This window comes from Globicephala melas, chromosome 5 (genome assembly GCF_963455315.2).
Source record: "Globicephala melas chromosome 5, mGloMel1.2, whole genome shotgun sequence".
In the NCBI taxonomy this organism is placed as follows: domain Eukaryota; kingdom Metazoa; phylum Chordata; class Mammalia; order Artiodactyla; family Delphinidae; genus Globicephala; species Globicephala melas.
The window spans coordinates 107,770,554-107,793,947 of record NC_083318.1 but is presented as its reverse complement, the minus strand read 5'-3'; the positions used below and the strand labels follow the sequence as shown (position 1 = coordinate 107,793,947).

Genomic DNA, 23,394 nt, shown 5'->3' with positions numbered 1-23,394 from the left:
TGGGAGTGGAGAGGAACATTTGTCGCGTGAAGTGCCTGTCAGATCCCAAGCTTTCTATGAACTCTAAATTGGTTCCCACCTGTAATCCAACCCCACAGGCAACTGGGTCTTCACCCCTCCCCTCCCCTCAGAATTCAGGAACCTTAATTTATGAACAGAGACAGCTTTAGATTCAAGCGCTTTTGAAATGGTTGATTTTAAAGCACCTAGAGTTCCAGACATCCAAAGAGTGGCTGAGCCCCTAGGGTGGTAGGGTATGCTCACCAATGCCTTTTTTCCCCGACGAGACAGTTTTTAGCCTATTTTCTTCTAAAAATGGAGTGTAACTTTTCCATCAGTCATTTTAGAATACAGTTATGGGCTTGTTGCGCAGCTCCTTGTATTTCCGAGTCCTTTATGGGGGGGTGGTGGTGGAAGAGGTAATGTGCTTGTTTCACTACTACCCTGCTCTCTTGACCTCCAGTCTCAGTTTGCCACGTGATTTCAACCCTGCAGACCTAGTACCTGCCTTTCGGTGGAAAGAAACAAAAGAGCAGGAATGACTCAGAATCCTTGGGTTACCACAACCTTAACCAAAGATGCAAGGGATTTGATTGAATTCTTTATGATGCACATTACTTTGTTCCTTCCTCTTCAAACCTAAGTATATCTAGCAATTAAGGATCAATTATAAAAAAACAAGCAAAAACTCTACCTCTCTCCACCCTTAGGATAAACACAGATTTGGTTGAGTCGGGCATGGCCACCAACACTAATGAAATGTCTTCATGGTGAGATAATTCATATTCTGGACTGGGTACAAGAGGATAGCACCAGATCACCCCCATATTTGCACATTCTTTTCCCTGGACCCTTCCTTTTTTTCCCTACCATTTTCTATACTCTTATTTAGGTACATACCATGCCACTCTTTTGGATCATGGAATCTAGGATATAATTACCTTTTAGAGTCAACTTTGTTTAGATGACAGTGTCCCCTTATCAGTATTCTCAGAACATTTTTCCAAATCCTGCCTTTATTTCCCTGGAAAACTCTTTGTCTATTAAATCCTCCGTTGGAAATTCCGTTGTATCTTTCAAAAGCAAATATGGCACCTACATCTTGAATTCTTTTTCTTCTATCATCATTTTAATGTTGACTTGCATGGTTTCCTGATTGTCTGGTCAGCTTACTTCTGCTTCATATGGAAACACAAATGGAAAGAACTTCGTGGGCTTCCTTGGTGGCGCAGTGGTTAATAATCCGTCTGCAAGTGCAAGGGACACGGGTTCCAGCCCTGGGCTGGGAAGATCCCACATGCCATGGAGCAGCTAAGCCCATTCGCCAAAACTACTGAGCCTGTGGTCTAGAGCCCGTTCACCACAACTACTGAAGCCCACCTGCCTAGAGCCCATGCTCCGCAACAAGAGAAGCCACCACAATGAGAAGCCTGCGCACCGCAAAGAAGAGTAGCCCACACTCGCCGCAACTAGAGAAAGCCCGCACGCAGCAACGAAGATACAGTGCGGCCAAATTAAATAAATAAATAAATTAATTAATTAAAAAGAAAAAAAAAAGAACTTCGCATATAAGACACTAAATATAAGTGGGTTAAGGAGTCTCCCTGAGAATTAAGAGCACACACTCTGGCCTTTTCTTTGGTCTGTCCTAGGGTTGAATTCTGCCACTGGAGTTTCTGTCCACTGCTTCCTCTAGAAAGAGGCTGGATATTTACCTTGGGGCTCGGACGGGATCTGTTTATTTGGCCTTTTCTGAGCAGCAGTAACTCACCACCTCTCCAGCCACTGCTTGGTGAGAATTTGGCCTGCTCAACAGAGATAACCCAATCTGGTAATACAGCAATGCTGAAAAAACCTTTCAAAGCGCCATACTGAAATTCTAAAATCTGGGAAGATAACATGTTCTTCTTCTCTCATTACTGCACTAAAAATGACACTGCTTGGTTTACACCAAAATCCATCTTGGATTATAAATTCGCAAGAGACAATCTTAGCTTGATTTATACAGGCTCTAAGGGTTTATGCTGGCAGGTGTTGGCAGTATGCTTCTGCTGCTAATGATGCAGATAGGAACGGTGACGGTTTTCCTTTGGGGTTTCATAAGAAAAATATAATACTTTCCCGAATATCTGTTTGAGTGGCTTCTCTGAGACTGTTATCTTACAAACCTTGAGTCAAGGCTGAGGCACTGGCCTACTCCGTCTCCAGCATTATTTCTTATGCTCTTAGATATCAGACCTTAAGACTGACCTGCCAGTTGGCAGGTCTGAAAAAGTCACTGCAACTTATCTGAGAGTTTAGTTTATTTTCTCTGGAAGAGAATGGTAGGTCTTTGATATGGTTAGTATTTGTTCTTAGAAGAACCGGTAAATGCAAACTTTGAGATAAGTAGCTGGAGGGGAAATGAAGAGGAATAAACCTAGTGAGACTAAACCAACTGTTTACCAGCCACTCAGCTTTTATGTATTTTTTAAGAGTTTAGTGGAGGGCTTCCCTGGTGGTGCAGTGGTTAAGAATTCACCTGCCAATGCAGGGGACATGGGTTCGAGCCCTGGTCTGGGAAGATCCCCTGTGTTGTGGAGCAACTGAGCCTGTGCGCCACAACTACTGAGCCTGCGCTCTAGAGCCCGAGAGCCACAACTACTGAGCCCAGTGCTACAGCTACTGAAGCCTGCGTGCCTAGAGCCCATGCTCTGCAACAAGAGAGGCCACCGCAGTGAGAAACAGGCACATCGCAACGAACAGTAGCCCCTGCTCGCCGCAACTAGAGAAAGCCTGCGCGCAGCAACGAAGACACGGTGCAGCCAAAAATAAATAAAAGAAATAAACTTATAGAAAAGAAAGAGTTTAGTGGAAATTCAACCTCAGAATTTGAGCTCTTGTTGGCAAATATTTTGCCTTAATGAATACTGATTCCTTCCTATGTAAAACTATTACTTTTGCATATCCTGCCTTTGAATCTCATCTTAATCCTTGAACAGAAATGTCCTCTCCCTAGAATTTACAATACCTTCTTCTTTTTCATAACATACTGGAAGTCTAGATGAAATTTATTTAGGCAGAAGGGCTGGCCAGGAAGCTTAGGACGTGTCCTTGAGTCAGACAAAAACACCGTATAGGTCAGCATCTTTATTAATTTATGACAATTTAGAAGGTCCCAAATAGAAGTTATGAAATTGGTTCTCTTCCAACCCGACTGCAGTAAAATGAATCAACATGCAGACTTCTGGAACCAGAGCAGTTTGTACAAATATGCTGGAGGCAATTGGAGTTCTGGGAGTTGCTTAGCTTTCTAAATCACCGTCTCCTTATTAGAAATGTTTTTCAGGTTTCAGAATGTCTGCTGTTGGAGGGATGTCTTTTTTTTTTTTTTTTGCGGTACGTGGGCCTCTCACTGTTGTGGCCTCTCCTGCTGCGGAGCACAGGCTCCGGACGTGCTGGCTCAGCGGCCATGGCTCACCAGACCAGCCACTCCGCGGCACGTGGGATCTTCCCGGACCGGGACACGAACCCGTGTCCCCTGCATCAGCAGGCGGACTCTCAACCACTGTGCCACCAGGGAAGCCCGGAGGGATGTCTTTTTTAGTTTACATATAGTAATTGATTTAAACCAAAGTATGGAGAGAGGCATAAAGTCTGGCTGACCTGCTTCTTTCCTATTAGGATCAGAGCTAGCATTTTAGGACTCTCATCGCTGACCTTCAGGGATGCCGATTGTGAGGACCAGGAAGCAAACAACATGGAAAGGTTCTCAGATTAAGACTCTTGAAAAGAGAGATCCGACTGAAGACCAAAAATGTGAAAGATTAGACCCAGTTTTGTTTTAGAGTGTTCTGTCCAATCAGGTAGAAGAAAGGAAAGCTGTGTTTCCAGCCCAGTCTGCCATCAAGACGATTTATTGAACAAATACTATGTTTCAAACCCCCTGCTTTATGATCTGAAAAGTACAGTAGTGTAAAAGGCAGAGCATAAACCTTGAAGGGATTTTCAAGCCTTGGTGGTACCTTTAGACATTAGCGAGCATCTTTCTCCCACCTGTTCTCTGATTTCCTTACCTAGGAAACCAGGTCTAGGGCTGTGGTAGGAGCCCCCTCTGTAGTTCAGCTCAGATTGCTGAGGGAATCATGATGGCCCCTTGACCTGAGAGTTGATTCCTTTGGCAGCAGAAAGTGTGTTCTTGGCTCTTCACCACGACCCAGACAAAGTGACACTTTCTACCTATCTCGGAGACTCCTATTCGGTACAGGCTCTATTCCTATAATATTCCTTCCCCAGCCACCAAGCAGTTCGACAGTGACCAGGCTAGCATCAAAATTACCCATAATGGGGCATAGCTATCCTTGAGATTTGCCTTAATTAAGAGGATGAGATCAGGTCTCCTTAATCATGAAAATAACCTCTCAGATTAAACAAAGACAGAACTGTCTCTTTTGCTGAACACATGCAAGTTATTTAAATTAGTGTTGCACATTCGACAATGGTGTCAAAGCTATATTATAAAACCACCTAAAAGAATGAATTTTCTGGGCCTTTGCTTAGGGATAAAAAAGGCATTAGCCACATTGCAGGGGATTTGCATCTTGTTAGCTTGTCTGGATATCCTCACTATTGGACACAATGGGAGGGTGCACAGCTGTCTTTGTAGCTGGGCAGGCTGCCTTAGTTATAATTCTGCTGGGAATGAAGATAGTGAACTGGAGGCGCAGGATGGGGAAGAGAAAGGGCAGGAACTTGCAGGACTCAAAAGAAGGGAAGCTTGGGGTCAGTTCCGACCCCTTCCCTTTTTGTGTAGTTCAAGGTTAACAGCACGCTTTGCTTTAGTTTTAATATTTTTTTAATTGAAGTATAGTTGATTTACAATGTTGTGTTAATTTCTGTTGTATAGCAAAGTGATTCAGTTATACATATATATATATACATTCTTTTTTTAATATTCTTTTCATTATGGTTTATCATAGGATATTGAATATAGTTTCCTGTGCTATACAGTACGACCTTGTTGTTTATCCGTTCTATATATAAAAGCTTACTTCTGCTAACCTCACCCTCCCACTCCATCCCTCCTCCAACCCCCTCCCCTTTGGCAACTACCAGTCTGTTCTCTATGTCCAGATTCCATTTCTGTTTCATAGATAGGTTCATTTGTGTCATATTTTAGATTCCACATATAAGTAATATCATATGAAATTTGTCTTTCTGACTTACTTCACTTAGTATGGTAATTTCTAGTTGCATCTATGTTGCTGCACATGGCATTATTTCATTCTTTTTTATGGCTGTGCCGTATTCCATTGTATATATGTACCACATCTTCTTTATCCATTTATCTATTGATGGGCATTTAGGTTGTTTCCATGTCTTGGCTATTGTGAATAGTGCTGCCATGAACATGGGGGTGCTGCCATGAACATGGGGGTGCATGTATCTTTTTTTAAAATAAATTTATTTTATTTATTTTATTTTTGGCTGCATTGGGTCTTCGTTGCTGCACATGGGACTCCTCTAGTGTGACGAGTGGGGGCTACTCTTTGTTGCAGTGCACGGGCTTCTCGTTGCGGTGGCTTCTACTGTTGCAGAGCATGGGCTCTAGGTGCGTGGGCTTCAGTAGTTGTGGCACGTGGGCTTCAGTAGTTGTGGCACGTGGGCTTAGTTGCTCCGCGGCATGTGGGATCTTCCCAGACCAGGGTTCGAACCCGTGTCCCCTGTATTGGCAGGTGGATTCTTAACCACTGTGCCACCAGGGAAGCCCTGCATGTATCTTTTTGAATTATAGTTTTGTCTGTATATATGCCCAGGAGTGGGATTGCTGGATCATATGGTAATTCTAGTTTTTGTTTTCTGAGGAACCGCCACGCTGTTTTCCATAGTGGCTGTACCAACTTACATTCCCACCAACAGTGTAGGAAGGTTCCTTTTCTCCACACCTTTTCCAGCATTTGTTATTTGTCGACTTTTTTAAATTTATTTTTTAATTAAAAAATTTTTTTTGGCCATGCCACACGGCTTATGGGATCTTAGTTCCCTGACCAGGGATCAAACCTGGCCCCTCGACAGTGAAAGCGTGGAGTCTTAACCACTGGGCTGCCAGGGAATTCCCTGTAGACTTTTTAATGATGGCCATTCTGACCGGTGTGAGGTGGTACCTCATTGATTTGCATTTTTCTAATAGTTAATAATGTTGAGCATCTTTTCACGTGGCACAGTTTGCTTTAGCGGCAGCGCAGGTGCACAGTCATCTCCTCGGTATTGGTGAGTGAATCATCTCCTTGCAGATTTGGGGCAGCTGGCTCTCCAGTATTGTTCAGCATATGTCCAGGGCTCCCTCTGCTTACCTCCTACATTGTTTTTTTATTTATTTTTTAAATTTTTATATTGGAGTATAGTTCATTTACAATATTTTGTCAGTTTCAGGTGTACAGCAAAGTGATTCAGTTATACATACATATATATATCCATTCTTTTTCAGATTATTTTCCCTTATAGGTTATTACAGAATACTGAGTAGAGTTCCCTGTGCTATATGGTAGGTCCTTGTTGTTTATCTATATAGTAGTATGTATATGTTAATCCCAAACTCCTAATTTATCCCTCCCCCGACTTTTTCCCTGTGGTAATCATAAGTTTGTTTTCTAAGTCTGTGAGTCTGTTTGCGCTTTGTAAATAAATTCATTTGTATCATTTTTTTTCAGATTCCACAAATAAGTGATATCATATGATACTTGTCTTTCTCTGTCTGACTTCACTTAGTATGATAATCTCTAGGTCCATCCATGTTGCTGCAAATGGCATTATTTCATTCTTTTTTATGGCTGAGTAATATTCCATTATATATGTATGTACCACACCTTCTTTATCCATTCCTATGTCGATGGACATTTAGGTTGCTTCCATGTCTTGGCTATTGTGAATAGTGCTGAAATGAACATTGGGGTGCATGTATCTTTTCATGTTATAGTTTTATCTGGATATATGCCCAGGAGTGGATCATATGGTAGCTCTATCTTTAGTTTTTTAAGGAACCTCCCTACTATTCTCCATAGTAGTTGTACTAATTTACATTCCCACCAGCATTGTAGGAGGGTTCCCTTTTCTCCGTACCCTCTCCAGCATTTATTGTTCGTAGACTTTTTTGATGACGGCCATTCTAACTGGTGTGAGGTGATACCTCATTGTAGTTTTGACTTGCATTTCACTAATAATTAGTGATGTTGAGCAGCTTTTCATGTGCATTTTGGCCATCTGTACGTCTTCTTTGGAGAAATGTCTATTTGGATCTTCCTGCATTGGATTCTGCTTATGAAAGGCAAACTAATTGCCAGATTAGTCGAGGAAGGAGATTGTAAAAGTGAACCTCTTATGAAACATGAGCACGTATCCTGGATACCTTTCTTCTTTTAGTGTGACCAATCAGAAGTCACCCAAGGGAGGACGCTAGAAAGGTACTCGAAAGGGCTGAGTGCGTCTTGATGGCTGCAGAGCAGAAATGGCAAAACTTAGGTGCCTTTCTCTTCTAAATCTTAGCCAATAATGAGGACACTAATCAGAGCCAAACTTAACAACTAGCTACAGAACCTGGTCTCCAGATACCTGGTGCCACGGAAAAGAAGTCTTGTTTTACAAAGCTATTTCCATTTTAGGGAAGCAACGCCCGTAAATCTGTTGTGCCACCTACTCTACAACAAAAGAGCCTTAGATATGACACATGCTGTCTTTTGCCCCAGGTCACCTGGAAGTCACACAGTCATGTTGTACAAGGAAGTAATGTGACGGGGTGCCATTTGCTTAGAGGAAGGACGAGCAGAGGCTAACTGGGGTCTTCGTGCTGTTTTTGTCTGCTTTCAGCCATCAAGTAGCAATTACCTTTTGACTGTCTTTCATCCCCTCCCTCCCCAAACGTCTCAATCCAGAAACCTGAAGTACAAAGTAATTGATGCCCGAAGGCTCAAAAACCCACTCGAAGCTGCAAGCCACCCATCAAAACAACGTGGAAAGTTCTAGGAGCCTGAAATGGGAAGAGGTGGGAGTGTGAGGGGGTGTCTGTGCAAGCGTTCCTTTTTCCTGTGACATTTATTCTAATGTCTCTGCTTCAGCTACAGACCCCACAGAAGAAGATATGTTTTATTCATTTTTAACACAATGTCATTAAAAGAAAAAAAAACGATAGGATCTGTCTGGGATTTCCTCTATAAGGCTTTTGTTTGAGGAAATGCTTAAACAAAGCTTCTGAATTTTTAATAAGCATCTATCACAGATCAAATTCATACTACTTTCTAAAAAAGCCTTTACATGTCAAGAATAATTAAGAATTTGCTTTGAATAGTTAAAAGCAGTTTCTGTAATGGGAGGGGGCTAGATTTGTTGAGTTATAAAATTCTGAATTCCATCTGCATGGGAGCTGGTTTTCAATTTGTAATGCAGGGCAAGATATTCTTAGCATGCTCGGGGCTTATTCCACACAGGATGCTCCATGCTAGAACTAAATCTAAATAGAACTGAATAGATTTCTTTTCTTAGATATTTTTCCCAAACCATTTCCTCTTCATCAGGTCCCTTGGGTAAAGACATTCACCGAAGTGCTGCCAGGTCTCTCTACGAGTCCTTTAGTCTTCAGTCTGCATTATTCAACTGTTGAGCTAGAATCTGTCCATAGGTGGTCCGTGGGGACAGGAGGTCACCAGCAGACCAGAGGGAGGGAGTCAATCCCAGTGGAGACACTCAGACCTCCTGCTTGTCTCCTAGATGTATCTTCCAGGACGTAGAGACCCAAGGCTCAGCTTTCTGAATTCTACACATAAAAACTGCTACAACACTTACATTCTTAACATGCAGGCTGTATTTGGCATCCACAACTTAAGACGGATCAGTTAATTCACTCAAAATCATTGGCCAGGCTTTAAAGTTTTTGGAACAAGTACCAAAGTGAAGTAAAAGAAAAAAAGTTAATTTAACCCCTTTAAAAAAAGCAACATTTAAATTGAGAAAAACAACAAGTCTGAATTCATATGGCTGGGGAAAGTTTGGTGGTTTGGGGATGTGAATACTTACCAAACACATCAACTCCATATACCACTAAAGCTTGTCTTCTTTGGAAATTGGAGGGAGCTTGGCTCTTCTTTGATTCGATATGCTCATGGGATGAACCATATTGAGATTCTAAATTGACAGAGGTTGACTTGCTTTTTGTATTTCAGGCATATTTAGCAGTTCTTGTTTAGTTTTCAGTCATAAAACCAGTAGAATTAAATCACCAAATAAAACCAGAACAAAACATTAAACCTGTTGACTTCAGCATAATATATTACGTGCAGATTTATTGCACCAGAGCTGATGGTATCAGGGACTGTCAGTTATGTCTTCCGAGAGCCTGGGGTACTGCATGCCTAGATTGAGGTGACTGCACGCTATCTATCTTTTATTTATGAAGATAACCCTGCCGGCCCACTGGGTGTGCTTTGTGGTTTTCTCCATCCTTCTTCCCACTCTATTAGTCGTGAAATTTATTGGCCCAGGTGGCACGAATCTAGAAGAACCAGCTCACTTGACTCAAACCCATAATTTCTTCAGCAAGGCAGCTAACTAGGTCAGCTAACTTGCCACTGAGGTGATAATAATGATTTAATCTCACATTTGAGCAAATCTTTACCTTTTAAAAATCACTTTCACATAAATGGTTCCACTTATCTTTACAATGACTCTGAGAAGTAACATTTTAGAGGTGAGGAAAGTAAGGCTCCGGGAAGTCCAGTGACTTTTCCAGGAAAGGAAGAGTTAGGAATCACAGCTTGGATGTCCTTCTCGCTAACCCAAATGACGCTCAGTAATATTTGATCGGATGTTATGTGATAAAATAATACAAGAATTGTGGGAAGCTCTGGACGAAAGGATGTTTTACTGAGAAAACAAATTGGAAACCACTTTTCCAAAGGTGTTCGGAAAAGTGGTTTCCAATGGGGACTTAAAATTTAACTCAAGACCCGAGACTATTACACAAGAAACCATTAAGGAACTATGTGAACGAGACACGATCAGTTGTCAATTCATAGGATACAGACGATTAGTACATTGACAGTTCAGAGAAGGGAGAGAAAACAATAGTGACAGTGTAATGGAGGAAGAGGGACTGAAGTTTGAGCTTAAAGAATGTGCGAGGTTTAGATGGGAGAAAGAAGTGGGTAGGGTATAATAGGCTTTTGGGGACATCCCAAGTAAAGGCGGAGAGCCATTGCCAGATATAGATTAGAGGGAGACACATCTGATTGGAGGAGGGACTGACCAGAAGGTCTAAGTAGGGAAGTCATGGGAATTACGGTTGAATGGGGAAGATGGGACCAGATCAGAGATCTTTAGGGCCAAACGGAGAAACATGGACTGATGTTTTCGTCCGTAACATGTGTGGGCAGAGTTGGCTCCTTTTGAGGGCTGGGAGGAAGTTGTTCTATGCCTCTCTCCTAGCTTCCGGTGGCTTCAGGCATTCCTTGGCTTGTAGATGGTCTTTTCCCTGTTTCTTCATGTCGTCTTCCTTCTCTGTATCCAAATTTCCTTTTTTTTTTTTTATAAGGACACCAGTCATATTGCATTAGGGTTCACCCTAATGACCTCATTTTCACTTGATCACCTCTGTGAAGACCTGTTTCTAACTAAGGCTCTTTCTGAGGCACTGGGGGACTTCAACACATCTTTGTTTTTCCGGGGCGGGGCGGGGGGACATAATTCAGCCCATGACAGGAGCGTTTAAAGAGTCCTGAGCTGCAGAGTAAGAGGGGGAAAGGTTGTTTCAGTAAAGATAGACAAACAACAGAATACAGAGTACACTGGAGGGAAGGGAGGGAGCTGTAGGCTGGCAGCAGAGGATGGAGAAAAAAATAGGTGAAATCTACAGACATTTCAAAGGAGTAGTTGAAAAGATTTCAGGAGTAGAAATGATAATCAGTCTAGAACACGGCAGTTCACAAGAGCATTTCCGCTGTGCTACCTGCTTTGATCTCGATGACTGTGTCTGGAATCCCAGGGTTTCTGGCCTGGGAGAAAGACCAACGGTGAAGTCATCTACACCAGTGAGGGCAGCTGGCAAAGGCAGCTGCACGTGCTGAATTGGAGGCGGTGACAGAGTGGAGATGGCCACTGGGTCACTGGGAGCCCGAGCCAGCTGTCCTCTCTGTAGACATAGGTTTGGGAGTCAGAGGCACTCAAGCTGTCCTCTAATCCACAAGAGTGGGTGAGATCTCCGAGGGAGAGAATACAGAAGGGGAAGGCAGTGGGCTTGGAATTTTGGCAAATTGCTAGGACGTCAGAGAAGCAGCGTTTAAAGAGGTAGAGGAGGGATAGAGAAGTTCTGAATTAAAAGAGTTTCTAGTGGCAGTTTCAAGAGCTATAGATGGTGGGAAGGGAATAGGAAGAGAACTGGGGGCGGAAGCAGTTGGGGTGGTGACCTGGGGGAAGACTTGGGTTTTAGCTCAAATGAAGACCACGGGGAGAGCAAGTGTGGGGAAAGGGAGGAAGGAAAAAAGAGGACGTAACCATAGGGTGGCAGGATTCAGAAACGGGGGGGTTATTCTGAAGTCATGTTTTCTTAAAGATACCGTTTACAAATTGTAAAATTCACCCTTTCTGGTGTTCAGTTCTCTGAGTTTTGACTGTGCACACGGTCGTGTAACCACCACCACTACCAACATGGAGAGCAGTTGCAGCTCCCCCAACATTCCTACGTGCCGAGGGGCTTTTGGAGAGGAAACTAGCGTGTATTTGAAGTCAGAAGGGAGGGAAGTTATGTTATAGGAGAAAATGGTGGCGCTAAAGAGGAAGGAAGGGTTAACTGAGGGAGTGAGACCCTGGAGGCCACTCAGAACAGGTCAATTCTAGTGAAAAGGAACATCTCCCCTCTTCCTATGAGGCAGCAGGGAGAATGCATACGTTCAGGGTCTATGATATATCTTGGCGGTGGATTCCTAAAGTCCTGCCAGCAGAATCATTTCCTGCTGAGCAAGATGTTGACTGCCATATTCCATAACTTCCGCCTTGGAGGTATTGTTTCCTATTGCAGTTACTGTCTGCAGGAATTTGGTTTGCTTTGGGCTGTGAGCCCACATTCTGCTGCCACGGAAAACTGTAGCAATTTTAGAACTAACAACTTCAGTATTCTCCAAAGTGCATCTGCATCTTTTCCTGAACCATACAGTGCAAACACTTGGCAGCAAAAAAGGCTTCCATCCCCATAAATGTGTGTGACAGGCAGTGAACAGCTCACTGCCGAAGGGCTAGTTTCCACAGACAGGTCCTCAGGGTGAAATTTGGCAAAAGAGATTCACTTCTCATCCTGTTATACTTTTGGCTTAAATCACCCTGCAGTGAAGTTCCCTCCTGTGGTCTATGATGTCTCTCACATCTCTCCTCACCTTTGAGATCCCACCACTGTCACCGAGTTCAGGCAAGGGAGGTAGGAGGATTTGGACAGCTGTTCTCAAACTGTGGGTTCCACAAGCAGGTTGTGAATCAAGTTGTGGGTTGCCAGCAGCCTATTTAAAAAATGGAATAGAATAGAAGGCAGCAGGGGGCTAAGTGTGGTCTCAGGCAACTTTTGTTTCAGTGAAATACACATTTCTGGACTGGACGGCAATGTAAAACGTGTTTCTATTGTGGATCACATTCACAAATGTGTGAGAAATTGAGGTGTGGTGTATGGGTCCTTTACTAAGAGTGTGGCCCTTGGCAGGTATTGAATGTCCTCGTGGCTTAGTTGGAGCCATAGTCTGTAAAATGGGGGTAATAACAATATCTATTTCATATGGTTGTTGAAAGGATTACAGAGAAAATACATGGAAAGCATTATGGACTGTACCTGGTTAATAGTCCATGCTTATTGTGATGATTTCTTTTCCTGCCCAGATCAATAGCCCAAACCTCTGTTTCCTACCCAGACCTTTCTTCTGAGACTAGAACTGTGAACCCAAGAGTCCAAACTTGAACTCAACTCATCAGCGCCTTCTCTCTCCAATCCACCCCCTCCCACCGACCCATCCCCACCCCCAAGCACACAGAGCCCTCTGCTCTGGAGTCCACTTTTCTACGAGAGATGCCATCACTGCCCTCTCACTTAGGCTGTCTGAGCATCGTCTTACTAATTCTTCTAGGAAGAGAATTCCGAGCGTGGTCACCACCGAGACTCGCTGGATTAGTGAGATTCTGCCAGCAGTCTTTCCCCGCTCACCACACCTCGGCGCGCATGTGTCTGTCCCCTCCAGCCTTTCATGTATAAGTCTTCGATGGCTCTCGCGGGTTCCAAGTTAAAGTGCACACCCTTCAGCCTACAAAGCGAGGTCCACCGTGGCCTGGCCTCTGACTGCCTCTGCACCCTCATCTCTCCCACCCAAGCCTTGTGCCTCCCTCTCTGATCATTCCAAACTGCTTGGTGGCCCACACATGCATGCCTTGAGGTTTCCTCTGCCTGGAATGCTTGCTCCATCTTTCTGTTGTATAGCTCTTACTTGTCTTTTCAGGGCTCAAGGTTGATTTTCAAGTGAGAAAGATTTAGGTTTGAATCGCCTGATCAATAGTTAATAGCTGTGTGATTCTTTTTTTTTAAGTACTAAAAAGAATTTTTATTTTAGTCCTGGTTGCTTTATGGTTTCTTTTAAAATTTCTATTTTATATTGGAGTATAATTGAGTTACAACGTTGTGTTAGTTTCAGGTGTACAGCAAAGTGATTCAATTATACATACACATATATCTATCCCTTTTCAGATTCTTTTCCCACATAGGCCATTACAGAGTGTTGAGTAGAGTTCCCTGTGCTATACAGTAGGTCCTTGTTGATTATATGTTTTACATATAGTAGTGTGTATATGTTAATCCCAATAGCTGTGTGATTCTGAGAAGCAAATTTCTGAGGCCCTTGAAGTCAGTTTGTGCATCTGTAAAATGGGAATAGCAATGTCTGCCTCATAGAGTTGTGAGGATTAAATTAACAGTGTAAAGAATAGTAAGTACTTAATGAATAAATGGCTGTGATTGTTAGTTTATTTAATATAATTATTTTTAATAAATAATAAAAGGTTCAGTTCACATCCTTCTGGACCAGAGCCTCTCGCAGACCGGAATGTGTCAGGTTGTCCAAGATCAGTGTTTTTGTATCAGCTGTCCCTTCTGACCAGTTACCCTTCCCACTCTTCTTCCCTTGACCAACCCCTACCTAACCCTTAAGATTCAACCCAAGGGTCACCTTCCAGGGCACCCTGTGCTCAGCTCCATCAGAGTTCTTGCCTCCTGAACTGTGATGCCTTTTTTCTCCCTGGATTCTAAGTCCTGAGGGCTCTGTGTCTTGTTCACCGCCGTATCCCAGTCTCCCTCAGCGAGTGCAGATGCCCAAAAATATATTACATGATCAATAAATGTATCCTCGATGAATGAATGGATGGATGAGCAAACTGCTGTAATTACTTCCTGACTGGCGTTCCTGCCTTCTCTCTTTCAGGAAATGCATTCTGTTAATTGCAACCAGATTAGTTCTCTTAGAGTTCTGTCATTCCCCTGTGCTTCTCACACTGCTCTGGTCACTGCACTCTGGCAGTTAACACTGGCAGTTAGGACTGCCCACAAGATGGCCTCTATTTAGTGTTCCAGACCTTTCTATTTTTCTCTACCTTAACCATGGAAAACCAGGCTGTTTTCCCTCCCTGTGGAGTGGGCCCCACTAACCCTGTGAAGCCCTCTTCAATGCTAGTATATGACAATTCCAGAACCTTTCTGATCCAGTTTTTAATGACCCAGAGTAACTTTCCTCCATCCCCCTCTGCACCCTCTGCAATCTGCTACGGTCTTCTCTCCTGGAGAAGATGGTCCTCTATCCAGCAACTTACTTACGTATTTGGTTTTGAAGGAAAGTGTTTTGAATCCTAGAATTGTGTCTTAAACGTCTATGTGAACTTTCCAGCGTCTGGAACATCATGTTACTTGTCGTTTCTCATAAGTAAGGAAACGAACAGAACTGAAAGTTAACCAGATCTGGCTCTCCTTTCTGCTTGCTGCTTTAACTCTGGGGGGTTGGGGTAGGAGAGATTAGAGTTTAACCCGTCCTTGCCCTTTGATTCTTAAATATAATTCATTTAACTGTACATTGGCACCGTGTTATAACCACATTGTACCAGGTATCAGTAAGCATGTTTGAGGAATTAATGATTAATTAGTGGTTTGGTTTCTTTTAGAATTAATATACCTTCAAGTCCAGTGTTTATGGTTCTTAGTGACTTAGGAGTGTACATACGAATAAAACGAAGAGTCAAAGTATATGAAATGTGAAGATGTAAATACACATACACATTGGTGGGTGGTAGTTGTATATCTATATATATACGTATGTACTCTACATTATCAAGCAAAAAACTGGAGGATCAGGACAGTCTGTGAATGGGCTTACAAACATTGAAACCTAATTTTATTTCTTTTTTCAAAGACGAGAAGGTCCATTGGTAGTTTGTTCTCCAACTCCATCCCTCTGTGCTCTGCAGCTTCCCTGGTCGTGCGAAGTTTGAGGTGTGTGATGGGCCATCTGCCGTGGTGGTGCGGGGGCCCATGGAATGACCTTCAGAGCTGGTCCTGGGTCCAGACAGTCTAAAGCTCAGTTTCTTTCCACATGAAACTGAACTTCCTTCCTCTAAGCAAAAGGGCCAGGCAGTTGGACCTTCTGACCTTTATTTGTGCTTCTGTCCCTCTTTCCATCTAACCCCTGAGTAACTGTGAGCCTTAAGGTGGTGGTGGCTGTCGGTTTTGTGTGTCTGAGTCCAAACAGTACTCAGGAACAAGTTGACAAACCAAATTAACACAACAGTTTTTAGGGAAAGTTTGCCAGTTCTCAGTTGTATATGTGTTTTGATGGCTCCTAACTTCCAAAATTATTAAGGCATGCTATGTGCCATAACACATTTCACAATTTACACCTAAGCAGATTTCCTGGAGGTAAAGATAATGAGTTCGCTGTTGTGAAATATCACATCTGCCCTTACTGACAGGAGAGACATGTGGAGTATATTGATGATAACCAAAACATGACTTCCGTGTGCTTTTGACGTTAGTCCTAGAAAACCACAAAATCAGAACAATAAAAGGTCATTTCTCTTGGCATCGGAACACCAGAAGTATCCAAACAGTGGCATTATTTTTAAAGAATTTTTTCATCCAGTTTTAAAAATCATGCCAGTGTGATCATTGAAGAACATTTGCGCTGAGGAACAATGTGAGTGGGGATGCTGTGATCCACCAGCTTCAAAGGACTAGTGGGTGGTGTTGCAACAGCACAATCCACTGAATACAGGGTAAACTGGACCATGGTGGACCGCTCCACTAACATCAGGGTGTTCTTGCTGTCACTGCCAAGTTGGGTGGTTCTTGGTCATTTACATGTTTTGGTAGGTCCAGGCTATGCTCAATGTTAAATTTCAATCATTCATATAACACATGGTACTTGTTAAAGCACCATTTAAAAAATTTTATTGAAGTATAGTTGACTTACAATATTGTGTTAACTTCTGCTGTACAGCAAAGTGATTCAGTTATACATATGTATACATTCTTGTTCATATTCTTTTCTTTTATGATTTATCACAGGATATTCAATATAGTTAGTTCCCTGTGCTATATACTAGGACCTTGTCGTTTATCCATCCTGTATATAATAGTTTGTATCTGCTAATCCTGAATTCCCAATCCTTCCCTCTCCCACCCCACCCCTTCACAACCATAAGTCTGTTCTCTGTATCTGTGAGTCTGTTTCTGTTTCATAGATATGCTATTTGTGTCGTATGTTAGATTTCACATATAAGTGATACCACATAGTATTTGTCTTTCTCTTTCTGGCATACTTTACTTGTATGATAATCTCTAGGTTCATCCATGTTGCTGCAGATGGCATTATTTCATTCTTTTTAATGGCTGAGTAATATTCCATTATATATATATACCATATCTTCTTTATGTCAGTGGACATTTAGGTTGTTTCTGTGTCTTGGCTATTGTAAATAGTGCTGCAGTGAACATAGGGGTGCATGTATATTTTTGAATTATAGTTTTGTCTGGATACATGCCTAGGAGTGGGATTGTAAAGCCCCATTTTCAATCACTGCTCTTTTTTGTTTTTTTTTTTTGCGGTACACGGGCCTCTCACCGCTGCGGCCTCTCCCGCCATGGAGCACAGGCTCGGGACGCACAGGCCCAGCGGCCATGGCTCACGGGCCCAGCCGCTCCGTGGCATGTGGGATCCTGCCAGACCGGGGCACGAACCCGTGTCCCCTGCATCGGCAGGCGGACTCCCAACCACTGCGCCACCAGGGAAACCCCAATCACTGCTCTTTTAGAGTTAAGATAATTAAGCTCCAGAAATATTATTAATCCAAAGTAGATTAGGTAGGTCCCTAGACATTTTGAATAAATACTCTTCTCGTATTTCTAATAAGATGGTTCTTTGGTCTCCATTTTATTCAAACCAATGATTCCTATCTTACAAATTTGTCTTGAGAATAAAATGGGGTATTTAACATAGAACCTGGTACATAGTAGGTGCTAAATAAATGTGAGTTCCCTTGCCATTCACATACCATGAACCAAAATGTATGTAAGGGAAAAGTAATATACATAGAATAAGTGAGTGTTATTTACTGAGCACTTACTTACATCTAGACCCTGCTATATCCAGGGATAAAAAGACAGGTGAGGGGGCTTCCCTGGTGGCGCAGTCGTTGAGAGTCCGCTTGCCGATGCAGGGCACGCGGGTTCATGCCCCGGTCCGGGAAGATCCCACATGCCGTGGAGCGGCTGGGCCCGTGAGCCATGGCCGCTGAGGCTGCGTGTCCAGAGCCTGTGCTCCACAACGGGAGAGGCCACAACAGTGAGAGGCCCGCGTAGCGCAAAAAAAAAAAAAGAAGACAGGTAAGGCCCGGTCCGGAGCTCACTCTCTAGTAGGAGGGGCAGACATTTAAACCAATAATTGCTGCAGAGGGTGATAAGTACAGCAATAGTAGTACATACAAGGAGGGATGAATACCTTGCCTGAGTGAAAGGGCTATTGGGACAGTTTTTAGAATAGAGGTGATGTATCAATTGAATCTCTAGCAAGAGAAGAAAAGGATTGGATTCCAGGCAGAGGGAAAGCATGTATAAAAGCACAAAGGTTTAAAAGACACAGGGAGAGAAATAACTCAGGACTCTCTGGAGGCCTAGAATGAGTGTAGTTAAAATCCTTCATAGAAGACTTGTTGGAGGGCAAGCCTGGAGCCAATAAGTGCAGCAATTCCAGCCCCAATTACGTGCATTGCAGCGGCTGGGCTTAAGTGTCCCACGGTTAGTCGTGGGGTCTTAGTGTGTACAGTGACCTGGAGTGGTTTCAATGCTCTAGTCACCGCAGGGGGGACCAGGATATGAGGTCACAGAGGCCAAAGAGGTCCAGACCCTCTTGTACCAAAACCTAAAGGCTCCTGTAATGGACTGAATGTTTGATTGCCCCAAAGTTCAGATGTTGAAGCTGTGACCTTCCAATATGATGGTATTCATTTGTAGATGGGGCCTTTGGGAGGTAATTAGGGTAGATGAGGTCATGAAGGTGGGGTCCTCATAGTGAGATTAGTGCTCAGTCTCCCAGTTAGAAAATAACTGTGGCTTTTATTTATTTATTTATTTATTTATTTATTTTGAGTGCACCAGGTCTTAGTTGTGGGATCTTTTAGTTGTGGTGTGCAGACTCCTTACTTGCAGTATGCATGTGGGATCGAGTTCCCCGACCAGGGATCGAACCCAAGCCCCCTGCGTTGGGAGTGTGGAGTCTTACCCAGTGGAGCACCAGGGAAGTCCCAGAAAGTAACTCTGGCTTTGATTGAATTGTTCTAGAGATTTTTATCGTATAGGCAGCTCTCTTTTTCTTTTGCCTTTCTGTTTTCGTATTCTCTTTCTAGTCCCTTCTGATCTACAGAAAAAGTTATCTCCTTATTTGTAATCGTCGAAGAATCACCATCATACTGCTTTGACTTCCCCTTCTGTGCAGAAGTGCTGCCTGTTAAAGCAGTAACACTGTTGAGTGAAAGTGGAGGGTTGGAAGGGATAAATGCATGTCAGGAATCAGTGGCCTTCTCCTCGTCCTCTCTCCTTTTCTCTTCTCTCCACTTTCCTCTTCAACAAATAGCATGACTGTTAATCAGGTAATATCTCCCTTGTTCATCTTTGGCTTGATCAGAAGCAGAATTTTAGAGAAACATAAAATGTCCGTGCATGAGAGCATCTGAACTTCCTGCAGTGACAGATAGGATCACTAAAAAAAGCTGAAAATCACATCCATAATTCCTTATTTGAATTAAATATAAAAGATTATTACTGCCAAACTGTGCATAAGGATTGCGAAGCTATTTTTGGAAAGGTTTCCCTTTAATAAGATGGCAGATACTTAAGGCCAAGCAACAAAAATAAAGAGACACATCTTATTTGGTAGTGTTTTCTTTCCAATATGGTTTTAGGATCCCTATTTGAAGGAAGAGGTTTTACATTGTAGTTTGAACTACTCTTTCAAAACGACGTATTTGCATAAGCAGTATTTTTCTCTTACTTAAAAAAAAAAGAATATCAAATAACTTTTAATAGGCTACCTTCACCCACTGTGAAAGGACTTAGTCTGGGAGTAAAAGGTATCCTTTTCTCTGTCGCTTCTAGGATTCTACGTATTGTGAGGGCTTACTAATTCAGAATACATGAAAAAGCAAGAGTGAGTTACAGAATATTGAAAAACCTGTTTATTTTTCTGACTTCCAAGATTTACACTTATCCAGCACCCATGTAAGTGTGTTATAAAGCATACCTTTACCGGATGAAAACATTTTCAGTAAGTGGTACGAACACCTTTTCCTGGAATGTAACTCTTAAGCAGGTTACACTGCCCTGATCGTCTTGCTTACACCATTTTCCTAGCAGATCCCTTCTACAAATAAAGCTCAAAGTTATCTTTAGTGGAGGTTCAATCATAACAAGTATTTCTGGAGGTGTTTTACAGGAGAACCTGGCCAGTGAGACTGTGTTCTCCTAGGCGCACTGGTCCAGCCCGGGGAACATGCAGGCTGGCCGACTCTTGGTGGGTCTGCCTCCTGCGCTATTGGAAGCCATGTGCCAGGACTGCATGTGCACTTGTGGCATCCTTGGGGTAGGACCCTGTCCCCATGGGGTTTACAGGTTGGTGGGGAAGACAGCTCTAACCAAGCGTGCAAAAAGATATGTCATTACAAGCGGTCCCAATTGTCATACAGGATTCCAATAGGGTAAAGTGCTAAAAAACAAAGGGGCGGACACCCACTTACAATGAGAGGGTCAGGGGAGGCCTCAGGGAGGAGGCATCATTTGGGCAGAGAACCAGCCTTGCACCTGGGGTGGGGGGCTGGGAGCAGTGGGACGGTAGGCACAGAGAGTCGTCCCTCGTGAAGACACAGTCATTTTGCCACTTACTAACGAGAGGCAGCCTCTTTCTCTGGACTTGAGATCTCAGTGGACTTGAGGTAATGGGTTGACTGGTGCATTTGTTTTGTTTTGTTTTTTGGCTATACCACGCGGCTTGCAGAATCTTAGTTCCCTGACTGGGGATCGAACCCGGGCAGTGGAAGCACGGAGTCCTAATGACTGGATGGCCAGGGAATTCCCGGTTGACTGGTTCTTTTTTTTTTTTTTTTTTTTTTTTGCGGTACGCGGGCGTCTCACTGTTGTGGCCTCGCCCGTTGCGGAGCACAGGCTCCAGACGCGCAGGCTCAGTGGCCATGGCTCACGGGCCCAGCCGCTCCGCGGCATGTGGGATTTTCCCGGACCGGGGCACGAACCCGTGTCCCCTGCATTGGCAGGCGGACTCTCAACCACTGTGCCACCAGGGAAGCCCTCGGTTGACTGGTTATTGAAAAGCCAGAAATAGTGGAGGGAAGAGCAGGAGCCTGAGGGCACAGGAAGGCTGGAGAAAGGTCCCAGGATGCTGCTAGGAGAGCCCTGACTGTTAGAATAAAAAGAAAAATAGAAATAAAACCTGTTTTTATCATGAATCAGCTTTATGGGCAAGTCTAAATTAAGACTGGGTTCTTCTATTTCCATTTCCGAGGACAAACAAACATGTGTTAATACCTTTTTAAAAACAGAATGGAAATTCTACCGGGGCCCATCAGGGAACAGAAAAGAGAAGGGCCAGAACACACTGGCCATCTGATGTCAACAGTACGCTCACGCTCTTTTGAGTAAACCTGTGTGCGTTTATCACTTTACGCTACTCTCAAATTTGACTAGCTGAAAAGGCTTCATATGCAGTCTATACAACAGCTAATGATTTAACTTCCACTCTTCTGTGTTTGTTTTAGTGTCAGGTTTTTATTGTCAAGGTCATTCTGAAGATATGCAGCTTCTTAACTGTGCAAAGTTGGTAAATATCCTCTATTACCTCTTGTATCTTTTCTTTTCTTTTTTTTCCTTTCTATTCCCAGGTGCCTGCCTTCTCTATGAATCCCGCTCTAACGGGATGTCATGGTTTATTTTTTCCCTGCCCTTTGCCGAGTGGATGGCCTGGCATTTTAACCTTTTAGTACTCTCATCCTTTGTGGCGGGTTCCTGTTTTTCTGCTATCTTGGGAATTCCTGCTGTTTGACTGCAAGGTTTGCATATTCATAAACTCTGAACCTTTAACTCTTCAAGCAGACCAGCTGTAGTATGAGAGCTGTTTGTTATTCCTCAATATAGTTTTCTGTTTTCACTTGACAAGACCTACACCTGTGTTTGTATTTTCAGTCGTTTCTGTTGGGGAACAGTCTCCAGAGAACTAATGCAATCATAATGAAACCCAGGCAGCCTGCAAAGACGGCTCCCCAGGTCTGCCTGTGCACAGAGGGCAGGGGCCAAACGGAGAGAGGAGTGCACTCAGGGTCAGGCTTTGCCACTAGCTAGTTGTACGGCATCAGGGGAGTTACGTCACCTCACCAGCCCTGTTTCATTGTCTATACACTGGTGATCTGGACTAGATATGGCCACAGAGGCCACAAGAGCTCCAGGTATTCTGAAGAGTTGCGTCAGGTCCAGCAAAGTGAGAGGCAGGCAAGTTGGCAGGGCCCCCAGGATCAGGACCAGGTCTTTAGAGAAAGTATTTTGTGGCTCTGAAACCATGGGACTGTATCATCTCTCAGTCCTTTCCAACTTTAAATACTACTGAGTCTTTGAAAGGATGAGAGTCTTGTGCCTTCCTGCTTCCAGTCACGGGTGGAGAGGCTCTGCTGGGGCAAGATGGGATGTGGATCGGGATTCAGGCCAGGAGCTGGGGTGGTGAACTGGGCCCCCAGTGGGACTAGAAAGTGATGGAGTTTATGCCCTTGATCCATATGACAAGGTCTGAGACTGAAGATCCATATGACAGAGCGGTGGCTTGTATCCCTTTAGAGAGTACCAGTGCCACGCCACGTGGTAGGGGAAAGACAAAAGAAAATGCCAGGTTCTTTGACCTCGGACTTGTGCTTCCGGATGGGCAGGGAGGGAGGATTGGGCGCTCCCTCCCTGCCAAGGTAAATCCTGGCCAAGGTTCCTTCCTAAATCCCAGCTCCTCACTTTTTCCTTTCCAAAGAAGCCTTGCTTTCTTTTCACATTAGGTAGCAGTTAAAACAGAGAGGCAGTTCAGCAGGGAGCCAGCAGGTTATTGATGACTTGAACTATATATACGTCCATGACTGAGCTGTGCTTCTCCTGGGGAGAGTCCCCGCCAAGCTAGAGGACATTATTATGACGTCCGACCTTGAGGGCCACTCAACAGTTCAGTCAGGCAGGATTAGCAGGTTCTTCATCCAATAATGAGAGCAGGACATGGATAACACAGTTTTGTTTTGTTTAAATTTATTTTTTTATTGAAGTATAGTTGATTTACAATGTTGTGTTAGTTTCAGGTGTACAGCAAAGTGATTCAGTTATACATACATATCTATCTATTTTTTTTTTCAGATTCTTTTCCCTCACAGGTTATTACAGAGTATTGAGTATAGTTCCCTGTGCTATACACTAGGTCCTTGTTGGTTCTATTTTATATATATAGTAGTGTGTATAGTTTTTAAAAGATGTACAAGAACAGATTTGTCTCTTGGAATGGCTTTATAAGAAAGTCTTTGCATTTCCTCTGCGTCAAGGGAAACAAGTTTAATTATTAATTGCAGTGTATCTAGATTATGGCCTTTTTATAGCATTAGAGAAAGAATGTCTGGCCTGAGAGGAATTTGATATGAACTAGAGAATGAAAACCTTCCTAGATTACAGTGGAAAGTAAAGCACAAAGTCCTATTTCCATCTGCAGATACTGAGGAAGTTTGGGAGGAGGCAAGGAGAGGCGGGAATTAGAAATTATGTGGCATTACTTGGGGTCCCTAACTGTT

General features: G+C 43.4%; 1 protein-coding gene across 15 annotated transcripts in view; it reads left to right on the top strand.

Annotated features, from left to right (window-relative positions):
- TRIM2 (tripartite motif containing 2) overlaps positions 1-23,394 on the top strand; it is a 171,152-nt gene that overhangs the window by 69,862 nt on the left and 77,896 nt on the right. The gene's annotated exons all lie outside the window — the stretch shown is intronic.